Raw genomic sequence first — 13,616 nt, forward strand, 5'->3', positions numbered from 1 at the left:
TTATTTTGAGACTGCTTAGGGCTTTGCTAAGTTGCTAAGGCTGGTCTCCAACCTGTGATCCTCATGCCTCAGACTTCCAAATTGCTGGGATTACAGATATACTCCATCCCACCCAGCCTTAATTTCTTAAAATAATATTACTAGCTGAAATAAAATGCCCAAGAGACATTGAGTAGAATGAAATATTGTAAAATATACCAATTCTACTTAGAATTTGTACATAACTACAAGTCCAAAAGGTTAAGGACTATACCACTTAACTTTTACATCCTTTCAATCCATGCTGGAAAAAAAGTATTGAAAGAGCACATAAGTATGCATGCCTATGATTCTAGCCACTTGGGAAGCTAAGGCAGGAGAATCACAAGTTCAAGAGCAGCCTGGACAATTTAGGGTGACTGTCTCAAAATAAAATTTTTAAAAGGGCTGGGGAGTGTAGGTCAGAGGCAGAACACTTGCCTAGCATGCAAGAGGCCAAGTCTGATTCTGGGTACAACAAAAAAAAAAGGCATAAGTACTGAATGAATGTAGTACTCAACAGTTTAGAAAAATTCTTGAAGGCATAGCCTGCAATGCTCACTAAGTTACCTATAAAACAAATTTTATCAAAAATTTACCCCAAAAGATCATTAAAATACAAAAAAAGCCAACACTAGACTCCTTATTTTAGATCCTGTTAAGTCACACATTTGGCTCCATTTTTTAAACAAAACGATTTGACAAATATCCAACAAGCCCACTTCTCCACTTCCATCCTCTTTTCAATTGGTCCTAGAAAAGTTAAGAGGTTCCACTCACTCGTAAAAGACTTGACTTTCTTTATGACCTTGGGCAAAAGCTACCAAAAGAAGGCTATAATGATGTTTGCATATTCCTACTAATTACTGACCTTCAATCCTAATACCATGCTAACTGTAGTGAAGTTCTGTAAGTGGAACCTCCAGAACTGAAAGCTTTTTGAGTTGTAAATCAACTAACATAAAATATGAACTATTTTTAATCTTAGTTTGATTCGTGGTAAAAAAAAAATTAAAAAGAAAGAATGGGTATAAAACTAGCATTAATTTGCCATTTTCCTGCTTTTGTTAAAAAAAAGCAGCTGGACTTACAAATAAAAATGTAAAACTTGGCAAGGAATGGTGAGTTGGAATATTAAGCAATCTACAATCTGAAAATTATGCAGATAAATCTATCATTTCAAGTCACTAATTTGTATATCCACGTAGAGCAATCATCTTAGAATTGCTTTACTAGCATTATAAAGATAAATCCCTGCCTTGGAGGAACATCTACTAAGAACATTTCATTTCAGGATCTTAGGGAAGTTTACGAGCAGTATCTCTTTAGGCTTCCCTAAGGTACTCTAAAGTGCTTAACATCATTCACACATCCAGCTACCAGTAGGGTGAGAAGTAAATAAACACGATTTACCTATGCAATTATTTACCACAGAATTCTGTTCAAGATGCAACAGTAAACATTCACAAAGGTATTTGATACCCAAAAAAACCAGAGAATATTAACTATAAGATTCGCCCGTAACTGACCACTATGGAAACCAGTGACCTCCCACAACAGCACTTCTTCATTACCACTCTTGATTTGAAAAAGAATGTCAACATTTTAACAGTACACAAGATAAACAGAACTTAGTGAAATCCCTTCTTCCAGATTCTCAAAAGATGTTTATAAGAAGTGAGGTAGAGCAACGCCCCCCTAAAAGGACCCTACTAAAACAGAATTAAATACCGAAAACACAGGGTGGGTCAGGAAGGTTAGAAATGGTGATTTTCTAACTTAATTACCCAGAAGAACCACAGGGTTGGAGGCTAAGAACGTGAGATCGGGGTGGGGGTGGGTAGCGAAGTGAAATCTAACCCCAGAAATCACAACACAGGCCGCAGCCTAAGAACTGAAGCTGGCGGGAAGTGAGCTTCTTTTCCGTTCCCAGGGGAAAGTCCACGGAAAAGCGGCTCCACACAGCGGACCTACGAAGAGCCAATAGTGCATGCATACCAACGCGCTGGACCCACTGAAGGACCGGGTTGAGAAGGGGAGGAGATCCCGGCAGACGGCCCTGGAAGAGGAGGACTAGGTTGGGAGCAGCGGCAACGTCTGGACGAAAGGGATTACCTAACTGTGACGACAGAGAAGTGTCCTCAGGCTCCGGCGATGGTCCCGAATGCGCAGTGTGGGGTGTCTTTCGCGCTTAGCCCACAGCAGCAACAGAACCAGCTCCTTCAGCCAGTCGCCATTTCCCGCCTACCGACCTGCTGCACCGCACGGACAGGGACCCGGATGAAAAGCGGCCTCCCCGCGCAGGCGCTATGACTTTCTCCTCCCCCTCCCTCCACAATTCCTCGAGGCGGGAGGGAAGGAATGCAGGCGGCCACAGCTGAGGGGGTTGGAGGGTTCGACTTTTACTTCCGTGAAGAGGTTAAGTTCCTGACGCCCGAAGAAACTCGTGAGTCTAGATTCTTAACAAAAAATGAATACAATACCTTAGGCCCGAATGGTATAAGAAAGGATAAAACCTATCAGTATACGCAGGGCAAGGGGGAATGTTTGTACTTTAGGGGCCTCCGTAGCCGGCTGTGTAGTGGTCGCAGGGGGAGTAGGGAGTAAAGCGTTAGGAGCGGAGAGGCGGGGACGCGGAGGACGGTTTTTCCTCCGGCTGCTAACGGAACTGCTTACGGCTGAGCTGGGAGGGGGAGCGCGCCCTCGCCCAGAAGGCGGGGCTTAGGAATGCGTCGCGCACCCTGGCGGCTAGGGTTTAGTAGTGGTGGGCGCGCCAGATGGGTGGAGCTGAGTTGGACCCGGCGGAACTAACGGCTTGGCGCGCTGGAGCAGGTAGTTTGTGCTGAGTTCTCCGCGAGGGCAAGAAAAAGCTAGTCTTATTTCTTTCCTGTGATTTTGGTGCCTCCTGATGGTCCTCTTTCCTGCTCACTGCCTAGAAGGCATAACAGTCGCTCCTGGATCAGTCATTAAATTCCTGTCCTTTGATTCCATACATTGTCGGCGGTAGTTCTACAGACTGAGAACTCAATCTTTCAGACAAATGGGTTCCCAATTGGAATCCTGGGTAACTCCAAAAAAGTGAAAAAGTATCAACCGGAGTATTCAATCAGTGGAATATCAGAAAACCAAGCCTATTAGCTGAAGAGCATTATCTTCGGTCTAAAATGCCAAGCTACTCTCATTATTCCGTCAAGAAATTATTTGTTGAAAAAAATACTAGGTACGAGGGATAAAACAATGAAAAAGGCAAACATGGACACTGCCTTTCCAGAATTAACAGTCTATTGAAGAAGACAAACTATTTTAAAACAGTGTAATAAGGAGACTACAAGGACTTCAGTGCCAGGCTTGTAGGGGCACGTGAGGGTGTCCACAAGGGGGTCTGTAAAGCCTTTTGTAAGGTTACATCTAAGTAATACGTAAAGGAAAAGTGAGTGCTCCAAGGAAACAACTGACGGAAAAGTCCAGAGATTGTGTAGAGCAATTGGGGAAGTAATTGTGCTCAGGGAAAGAGGATTTGGGCCGTGGGGAAGGTAGTAACCACAGAGGAGACTGAGAGGTAAGGCTAGATAACATACCCTAGTGAATATGATTGCTTCTGTTTCAAAATGTGAAGAAAGGTGGTTGTCTTTTGAAAACCTTATATATTACAGAATCCATTTGCACCCTAAATAGTTCCAGTACAAAAATGTTTTGAATGTAACTTGATTGAGAGCCAATGATATACAGTTCATAGAACTAGTAAAAATCCACAAGTTAATTCCTGAAATCAAATAATTACTGGTCATCCATTGTGTATGGTGGAAGGCAATAGTATGGAAACTAAACAATTACCCCCATTGATTACTGAAGTTATTTTTAAATGAAGTGAAAATTAAAAATTGGGGGGAGGGGATCCTCCAAGAAGAAATTATTCAAACCTTCATATTCCTAACATATGCCATTAACAAAACACTTTTATATGCATTTTATTCTCCCCTACAACCATGTGAGATAGTCAGAATAGGTGCTATTTGTCTCCCACACTTTCAGTTGAAGACACTGAAATGAAAGAGAAATAGAGGGGGGAGAGAGAAGCATACCCACTAGTAAGACGACTGGGGCTCAGATCCCACTCTGCTCTTTACACAACCTCTGACAATGTTGTTACCATTGTTAGTTTTGTTAAGGTGGTTGGTTTGTTTATTCTCATTCTTGGCCCTCTACCATTTTTTATTTCGAGATAGGGTCTTGCTAAGATGCCTAGGCTGACTTTGAATTTATAATCCTCCTTCCTTAACCCCACAAGTCTGTAATTACAGGCTTGCCTCATGATACCCAGCTTGTTTAACACTTTGGAATATTTGTTTTTCATCTTAGCTATCATTTACTTCAGTGGTCTCTACTAGACTCTTTCCTCCAAAATCTAAGTATATTGTTGTGAAATTCAAATGAGACTATAAAAAACTCTTAGCAGGGTTCTTTCCTTGCTCCTTAAATGGTGGTTGTTGATATCATTAAGTTTTTTTTAAATATTTATTATATATATATATATTTTTTTTTTTTTAGTTTTCGGCAGACACAACATCTTTGTATGTGGTGCTGAGGATCGAACCTGGGCCGCATGCATGCCAGGCAAGCGTGCTACCACTTGAGCCACATCCCCAGCCCCAATATCATTAAGTTTTAATACTAACCCTGTCCAAGATTTTAAATTAATAATTTAAAGAATTCTAGTTTTTTTAAAGTATGAAGTTTATTTATATTCAAAGCAGTGGCAACAGGAAAAAAATGAAAAACTAGTAGCATGCAGCTTTTTGAACTATTCAAAACTATTACTGTATGAAAACACTAATGAAATAGGTTATTCATAAAGTAATGCACTACAAATATCTCAGATCTTGAACAGTTTTTCAGTAGGTCCTTTATTCCAGGGTCCAGCTTGAGCATCCCTAATCCAAAATAAGATATGCTTCAAAATCCAAAATTTTTTGAGTACCACATGACACCAAAAGTGGAAAATTCCATACCAGATCTCATACAATGGGTCACAGTCAAAATTCAGGCACACAAATTGCAGGTAGGCATGCTAAAAAATATTGTATAAAATTGCTTACAAAATATGTGTATAAGATGTATATGAAGGCCAAGTGCAGTGGCACACTCCTTTAATACCAGCAACTCCAGAGGCTGAAGCAAGAGGATCACAGTTCAAGACCAACCTTGACAACTTAGTGAGACCTGTCTCGAAAGGGATGGGGACGTAGTGCAGTGGTGTAGAGTACCCTAGGTTAAATTTCCAATACTACATACACCACAACAAAGAAAAAGAATATACATATATATATGGTATATAAATGGGATACATAAATTTCATGTTTACTGAGATTTGATCTCCAGTTAGAATGGCAGCGATCAAGAATACAAATAATTATAAATACTGGAGAAGTTGTGGAGAAAAAGGAATACTTTTATACTGTTGCTGGGATTATAAAGTAGTACAACCACTATAGAAGTCAGTACGGAGATGCCTCAAAAGACTAGAAATGGAACCAGTATATCACCCAACTATATCACTCATCAGTATTTATCCTAAAGATTTAAAGGTCAGCATACTATAGTGATACAAACATACTCATATTTATAGCAGCACAATTCACAATCACAGACTCTGGAACCAACCTACATGTCAATGGATGAATGGATTAAAAAAAAAGTGCTATATATACACAGTGGAGGTTTTTTCAGTAATAAAGATGAATGAAGTTATGTCATTTGCAGGAAAATGGATGAAACTTGAGAACATTGTGTTAAGTGAAATAAGCCAAACTCAGGAAGTCAAAGGTCGTATGTTTTCTCTCACATGTAGAAGCTAGAGAGGAAAAAGGAAAAGAAAGGTGGGTCAGGGGAGAGCAAGAGAGTAGAGGAAAGGGATCAGGAGAATGGAGGCAGGGAGGAAAATGAGGGAATGATATTGGTGAAATTGTTATATCATGTGCATGTACAAGTATGTAACAAATCCCACCGTTGTGTATAATTATGCACCAATAAAAAATGTGGAAAATGGGCTGGAGTTGTGGCTTAGTGGTAGAGTGCTCCCCTAGCATGCTTGAGGCACCGAGTTCGATCCTCAGCACCACATAAATGTAAAATAAAGATATTTCATCCACTTAAAACTAAAACATATTTTTTAAAAATATGGAACACAAAGTTTGTTTTTAGACTGGGATCCCATCTCCAAGATACCTCTCAACTATACATATGCAAGTATTCCAAACCCCCCCCCCAAAAAAAAATGAAATCCAACACACTTTTGGTCCAAAGTATTTCACCTATGAATGTGCAATGATCAACTTTCATCGTCAACTTGATTGGATTAAGAGTTGCCAAGGGGGCTGGGGATGTGGCTCAAGCGGGGTAGCGCACTCGCCTGGCATGCGTGCAGCCCGGGTTCGATCCTCAGCACCACATACAAAAAAGATGTTGTGTCCGCTGAGAAATAAATAAATAAATTCATTCTCTCTCTCTCTCTCTCTCTCTCTCTCTCTCTCTCTCTCTCTCTCTCTCTCTCTCTCTCTCCCCCCCCTTCTCCTCTCTCTTAAAAAAAAAAAAAGTTGCCAAGGATTGAGAGGCTTCTGAGTGATTCTATGATGGTGTTTCCAGATGTGGGACCACAAATGGAGAAGGACAGCTTAGACCCTTCCCCTGAACATGGGCAGCACTGTTCAAATGGCTGGGGGCCCATTTGGAACAAAAGACAGAAGGAGGAGGAAGCCCTGTGGGTGTGAACTATAGTTTCCTTGATCAGGTACCCTGTTTGCTGTGGCCATCAAGTACATCAGAGTCCAGTTTCTTCACTCTTCCAATGTGTACTCTGACCAGTGATTGTCCAGAGGCTTCCAGACCTTCATACTGAGGTTGTATCATTAGTCTCTCCTGTTTATAATTATTTCCTAAACAATCATCTAGAACTGAGCCACTACTGGTTCTGTCAGCTTGCTGGTATACAGGTGGCTATTGTGGGACTGTCCAGCTTCTGATCATGTAAACCAATCTAATAAATCCCCTTTTATAATCATACATATCCTGCTGGTTCTATTCCTCTAGAGAACCCTAATACTAGAATATATTTATCTTGTGTTTGAAATATAAGGAATTTATTTCATCATAATTCAGAATTATATTGTATCTGTATGATGTATGCTTTTATTATTCTTTCAACTCACTAAGGCAAAAATATTAAATATAAAAATATCAGAACTGTTATTTTGCCTTAATATTGTAATTACTTGATGGCGGTGGCCATCTGAAACTTTATAAACTTTACTTTTCCCTTAAACTTGTTTCTCCCTCTTGTTTTTCCCACCTTAATAAATGCTGTTTTTCCAGGTGTGGTGGTGCACACCTGTATCCTACTGACTTGGGATACTGAGGCAAGAGAACTAGACCACAAGTTCAAGGCCAGCTTCAGCACCTTACCCAGACCCTATCTCAATAAAGAAAAAGGGCTGGGGATGTAACTCAGTGGTAGAGTGCCTATGGGATGAATCCCTAGTACTGAAGTAAATAAATAAATGCAGTTTTTTCCTTTTGCATAACCATGTATAATCCATTAGAAAGTCTAATAAACTCAACTTTCAAAATAAAATTATCCCTCCATATCTACATATCCTACATCCAATGGATTCAACTCTTTACTCAAAAAACTTATGCCCATACTTTTAGGTTTTTGTCATTTTCCATTAAATTCCACAGGATATCAACTATTTATATAGCATTTATAGTGTATCAATTATTATAAGTAGTCCAGAGATGACAAAAAGTATACTGGAGAGCAAGGGGTATGTGGTGCATACCTGTACTTCAAACCACTTGGGAGGCTGAGGTGAGAAGATCACTTGAGTCTAGGAGTTCAAGACTAGCCTAGGTGACAGTGAGACCCCCCATCTCAAAAATAAATTGGTGGGGGTAGGATGCTGGGCATATAGCTCAGTAGTAGAGTATTTGACTGGCATGTTTGAGGCTCTGGGTTCCATCCCTAGCATGTTAGATAGACAGATAGATAGATAGACAGATATTTTTAAAAATCATGTACACAGGAGGAAATGTGTGGATTATGTGAAAATAGTAGGCCATTTTATACAAGGGTCTTAAGCACACATGAATTTTGGCATCCCTGGGGATTGTTGGAACCAATCCCTTACAGATACTTCTCATCGCCTCAGCTACCTCCCTAGTTCAATAACCTTCTTCTCTCACCAGCAATGTTAAAGTATTTCTGCTTCACTCCTGAACCTCCTCAATCTTTCAACACAGTAGCCAGTGATCAATTAACATTTAAAAGTTTTCCACCACTCCTAAAATCTAGGGGTTGGGGGGATATCCCTCAGTTGTAGAGCACTTACCAAGCATGCACAAGGCTCTGGACTTTTTTAAAATAAATTTTAAATTTATATATGATAGCGGAAGGCATTACAATTCATATTACACATATAGAGCACATTTTTTATATCTCTGGTTGTATACAAAGTATATTCACACCAATTCATGTCTTCATTCATGTACTTAGGGTAATAATGTCCATCACATTCCACTATCATTTCTAACCCCCGGTGCCCCCTCCCTTCCCCTCCCACCCCTCTGCCCTATCTAGAGTTCATCTATTCCTCCCCTTCCCTACCCCACTATGAATCAGCCTCCTTATATCACAGAAAACATTTGGCATTTGGTTTTTTGGGATTGGCTAACTTAGCATTATCTTACCCCAGTACCATGAAAAAATTAAAATAAAAACTAAAGCTGTCACTGTGACACACAGTCAAGCTACTTCATTGACCACATTTCCTACCTCTTGCTGTTTATATTAGTCATAATGACCAACTAACTGTTTTTTGAAAAAGGCATTCCTCTTTAAAGTCTTTGTATTTGTTATTTCCTCATCCTCTAACTCTCTAGACCTGCAGTATTCAATATACACTAGTCAATATGGCTACTGAATACTTGAAACACTTGAAATGTGGCTTGTGTGACTGAGAAACTAAATTTTTAAATATTATTTAATTAAATTTAAAAATATATGAGATTCCCATTTGGGGTGTTGTAAAAGTTCTTAGACTAGATAATGATGATAGTTATACATTTCTACATACTTAATGTCTCTGAATTGTACACTTTACATGATTGTATTTTTATTAGTAAATATGAAAATTTTTATGTGTATGTTATCCACTAATATATTTTTCCTTAGTATTTACTCAAATGAGCTGAAAATTTATGTCCATACAAAAACTTACACATGAATATTTATAGCAGTTTTGTTCATAATCTCCAAAACTTTGAACAATGAAGATGGCCTTGAATAGGTCATCTAGGTAAAGAAACTATGGTAGATGCAGATAATGGAATATTATTCAGTTAAAAATATGTTACCAAGCCATAAAAAAAAAAGTCATGGGGGCTGGGATATATCTCAATTGGTAGAGTACTTACCTTACATACACAAGGCCCTGGGTTCAATCCTCAGCACCACAAAAACCAACCAACCATCCAAAAAAAAAAAAACAAATTGCAAAAAAGATATGGGAGAATGTTAAATGCATGTAACTAAAAAGCAATCTAAAAAGGCTACTTCTGCAAAATTTAAAGATAATTAAAAGGTAAGTGGGGGCTGGGGCTACAGTTCAGTGGCAGAGCACTTGCCTAGCATGCATGAGGCACTGGGTTCAATCCTCAGCACCATATAAAACAAACAAATAAAATAAAGGCATTCTGTCCATCTACAACTACAAATTTTTTTTCTAAAAGTGATATGATAAATTGTGGTATAAAGGTGTATTAAGAATTGTGATCCAAAAAAAAAAAATTAGAGAGCTCATGTATAATGGCAAAATTTTGCGTGAACATACTCTATATACAGAGTTATGAAAAATTGTGATGTGAATGGATAATTATGAATGTAATGCATTCCACTATTGTCATGTATGTAAGAAAAAAAAGATAAGTGATTTCCAGGAATTTAGGGATAAGGAAGGAGGAATAGGTGAAGCACAGAGATTTTAATGGAAGTGAAACATCCTGCATACATATCTTGATATATTTGTCCAAACCTGTGGAATGTCCAACACAAAAACTTTTGAGAATGTTTCAATGATTCATTAATTGTAACAAACATTCTACACTGGTGCAAAATATCCATGGTGAGGATGTTCTATGTGTATGTCTAGAAAGAGGGTCATGTGGGAACTCTGTACTTTTCACTGAATTTTGCCATGAACCTTAAGCTGCCCTAAAAAGTAAAGTAAAAAAATTAGTACTTGATTCAGTTATTGGAAAATTTTTAAGTGTCCTTGGAATATAAATAATGTAATTTACTTATTCATTTATAAGTATTATGAATTCTAAATATGTATATTTCCAGTGACAACTTAGTGACCAAATTGAAAGTGCTATAAATGTAAATATAAATACTAAATATCAGATTTAGTACAAAAGAAAATAATATAAAGTATCTCAGTCATATACTATTTTTCAAAAATTTTCTTTAGTTATTTTTTTTTAAAGATAGAGTGAGAGAGAGAGAGAGAATTTTAATATTTATTTTTTAGTTTTTGGCGGACACAACATCTTTGTTTGTATGTGGTGCTGAGGATTGAACCTGGGCCGCACACATGCGAGGCGAGCGCGCTACTGCTTGAGCCACATCCCCAGCCCTTCTTTAGTTATTGATGGACCTTTCTTTTATTTATTAAATGCAGTGCTGAGAATCGAACCCAGTGCCTCACACATGCTAGGCAAGTGCTCTGCCATGGAGCCACAACCCCAGCCCAGTCATATACTACTTAAAATGATAACATTTTGGATATATTGGTTAAATATCAAAATTTCACCTATTTTTAAAATGTGATAATTAGAAAGTTTAATAGGTGTTGGGTTCTATTTCTACTGGCTAGTGATGCACAGGATAGTCATATTGCAAATGTTCACACCACCTCTTCAGAAAAGCCTTCCCTGGTCATCCTATCTAAAATAGCACACTGGGGCTGAGGATGTAGCTCAGTGTTTTGCTTGCATAGCAGAAGTGAGGCCCTGGGTGTGAGTCCAGCACTGCAAAAAACAAAAATAAAATAGCATACTTGGGTCTGGCACAGTGGCACATACCTATGATCACAGCAAGTTGGGAGACTGAGGCAGGAGGATCACAAGTTCAAGGCCCACCTGGGCAACATAGCAAGACCCTGTCTCAATTTTAAAAAGAATTATGGATGCAGTTCAATGTGAGACATTTGCCTAGCGAATGTGAGGCTCTGGGTCTGATCCCCAGTACTGGTAAAGAAAAAAACAAATACAAAAAAGAATGAAATAGCACCTCATGCATCAATATTTTATTCTATTTTTCTCAACGTTTACCATTATCTGGTGTAGAATAATATAGAAATAATGTCTTATCTCTTTCTTTGGCATATAAATTTCATGAAGCAGGCATTTTTGTCCGTGCAGTATCTCTAGTACTCTGAAATGTTTTCTGTAAATAATAGATAATAACATAATTAATTAGATAGGAGGTACTGAAGACTAAATCTCTAACACTGAATTTCTTGTAGCATATGTTCATTATTTTATGTATATATTTTTGATGGATCTTATTCATTTACTTGTATGCAGTGCTGAGAATCAAACCCAGTGCCTCACACATGCTAGGCAAGCGCTGTACCACTGAGCCACAACCCCAGCCCCTGTCCATTAATTTTGATGAAAAGAATCCCAAATCCACATTTCTATGTTTCTCAACATTTCCATCCTATATTATTTCTTATCCTTTGTTTTTAGTACTGGGGATTGTCTACCCTGTATTTTCAAATACTTACACAATACAGCTTCATTTGTATGTCCTCAAGTTCATTATTTTGCCATCTACAATTTCCTATTAAGCACAATGAGTTTTTCATTTATTATACTTTGCAGTTCTAGAGTTTCCATTAGTTCTCTATAATTCCATGTCTGTGTAGAGATTCCCTCTATTCACTCCTTCATTAAAAACATTTTCAGGACTGGGGTTATGGCTCAGTGGTAGAGCGCTTGCCTAACACGTGTGAGGCACTGGGTTTGATCCCCAGCACCATATAAAAATAAATAAAATAAAGGTGTAAAAAATAAATAAAAAGAACATGTTTTCAGTTAACCCTTTTATGTTTGTGATCCTGGGGAGAAGGGGATTGAAGCTAGGGCTTTGTGTACTCCCACTACCAGCCCCATTTAATTCTTTGAAAATATTTAGTAATAGCTGCATTGATGACAAACAAAGGCCATAAATTGATTTTTATTTTTAATCTTACTTTTTTGAAATAGGGTCTCACTTTGTTGCTCAGACTGATCATGATTCTCCTTACCTCATCCTCCCAAGTAGCTAGAGGATTAGAGTTGTGTGCCAACATGCTAGGCCATCAATTTTTTGAAACCATGAATTGCATTTTGGTTTTTTGTATGTTATCTAGTCATTTTTCATGAATACTGGATAAGTGTAATACCTTGTAGAAACTCTGGATTCTGTTTTTCTTTTTTTTCCTTAAGTACTGGGGCCTGAACCTAGGGGTGTTCTACCACTGAGTTACATCCCCAGCTCTTTTCATTTTTTTAAAAATATCTATTTCTTAGTTTTCGGTGGGCGCAACATCTTTATTTTATTTTTATGTGGTGCTGAGGATCGAACCCAGTGCCCCGTGCATGCCAGGCAAGCGCACTACCACTTGAGCCATATCCTCAGCCCCTCTTTTCATTTTATTTTGAGACAGGTCTCATTAAATTGTCAAGGCTGTCCTTAAACTTGTGATTCTCCTGCCTCAGCCTCCTAAGTCATTGGGATTACAGGTGTGGGCCACTGTGCCCAACTGGATTCTGTTATCTTAGCTGAAAATTGCTGCTGCTTGTTTTAGAAGACATTCCAGTTACTGAGTAGTCACCAAACTTGAATATACTTATTTTTTACTTTGTTAGCTCATATTAAACCCAAAAATTTTTCAAATTTTAACTTGGCAGAATGCAATTCCCATTTTGTTTCCTCTATCAGTCTTTTCAGGACTTAATGTTAGGCTTTGTTAGAGCAGTTCTTCCTTCATTTCTTTCCATTCTGTGTTTGAGATTGAACCCAGGCCTCACACATGCTAGGTAAGCACTCTAACTATACATCAGGTGGTCTTGATCTGAGCAGGGATAGCCCAATATGTATTCCCTTATGGGAACCCCTATATGTATTTCTGGATTTTTCTGGTGTCCCACGCATTAGATAGATCTCAACTGTTTGAGCTATCCCCCACGATGATCTCCATGTCCTCAAGTCAGCAGAACCCTGTGCTCTGCTCCGACTCTGTCATTTTTTTTTAACATTTATTTTTTAGTTGTAGTTGGACATAATATCTTTATTTATTTATTTTTATGTGGTGCTGAGGATAGAACCCAGGGCCTCACACGTCTACATCTGAGCCACAGTCCCAGCCCCTCAGACTCATCTTTTTATATACCACAGGAAGCTTGGTGATTATGGGATTCACTGCCTAAATTTCCCTTCTCTCATAGATCGTAAACCTGTGTTGCCTGAAAACAGTTGCCTAATATATCTTGTCTAG

General features: G+C 38.5%; 1 protein-coding gene and 1 long non-coding RNA gene across 12 annotated transcripts in view; one reads left to right on the forward strand and one right to left on the reverse strand.

Annotated features, from left to right (window-relative positions):
* Ctdspl2 (CTD small phosphatase like 2) overlaps positions 1–2,273 on the reverse strand; it is an 80,278-nt gene extending 78,005 nt beyond the window's left edge. For all 5 annotated transcript variants that reach the window (XM_013359876.4, XM_078049686.1, XM_005316506.4 and 2 more), the window contains exon 1: positions 2,134–2,273. The gene's annotated coding sequence lies outside the window, so the exon portion shown is untranslated. The remainder of the gene's footprint in view (positions 1–2,133) is intronic.
* Positions 1–13,616, forward strand: part of LOC120886327 (uncharacterized) — a 199,945-nt gene that overhangs the window by 89,394 nt on the left and 96,935 nt on the right. For 6 of the 7 annotated variants that reach the window (XR_013438811.1, XR_013438809.1, XR_013438807.1 and 3 more), the window contains exon 3: positions 1,952–2,464. This is a non-coding gene — a long non-coding RNA (uncharacterized LOC120886327). Of the gene's footprint in view, positions 1–1,951; positions 2,465–6,611; positions 6,915–13,616 lie in introns of all 7 variants that reach the window. The other variant, XR_013438810.1, reaches the window with a different exon arrangement.

This window comes from Ictidomys tridecemlineatus, chromosome 5 (assembly GCF_052094955.1).
Source record: "Ictidomys tridecemlineatus isolate mIctTri1 chromosome 5, mIctTri1.hap1, whole genome shotgun sequence".
Classification (NCBI taxonomy): Eukaryota; Metazoa; Chordata; class Mammalia; order Rodentia; family Sciuridae; genus Ictidomys; species Ictidomys tridecemlineatus.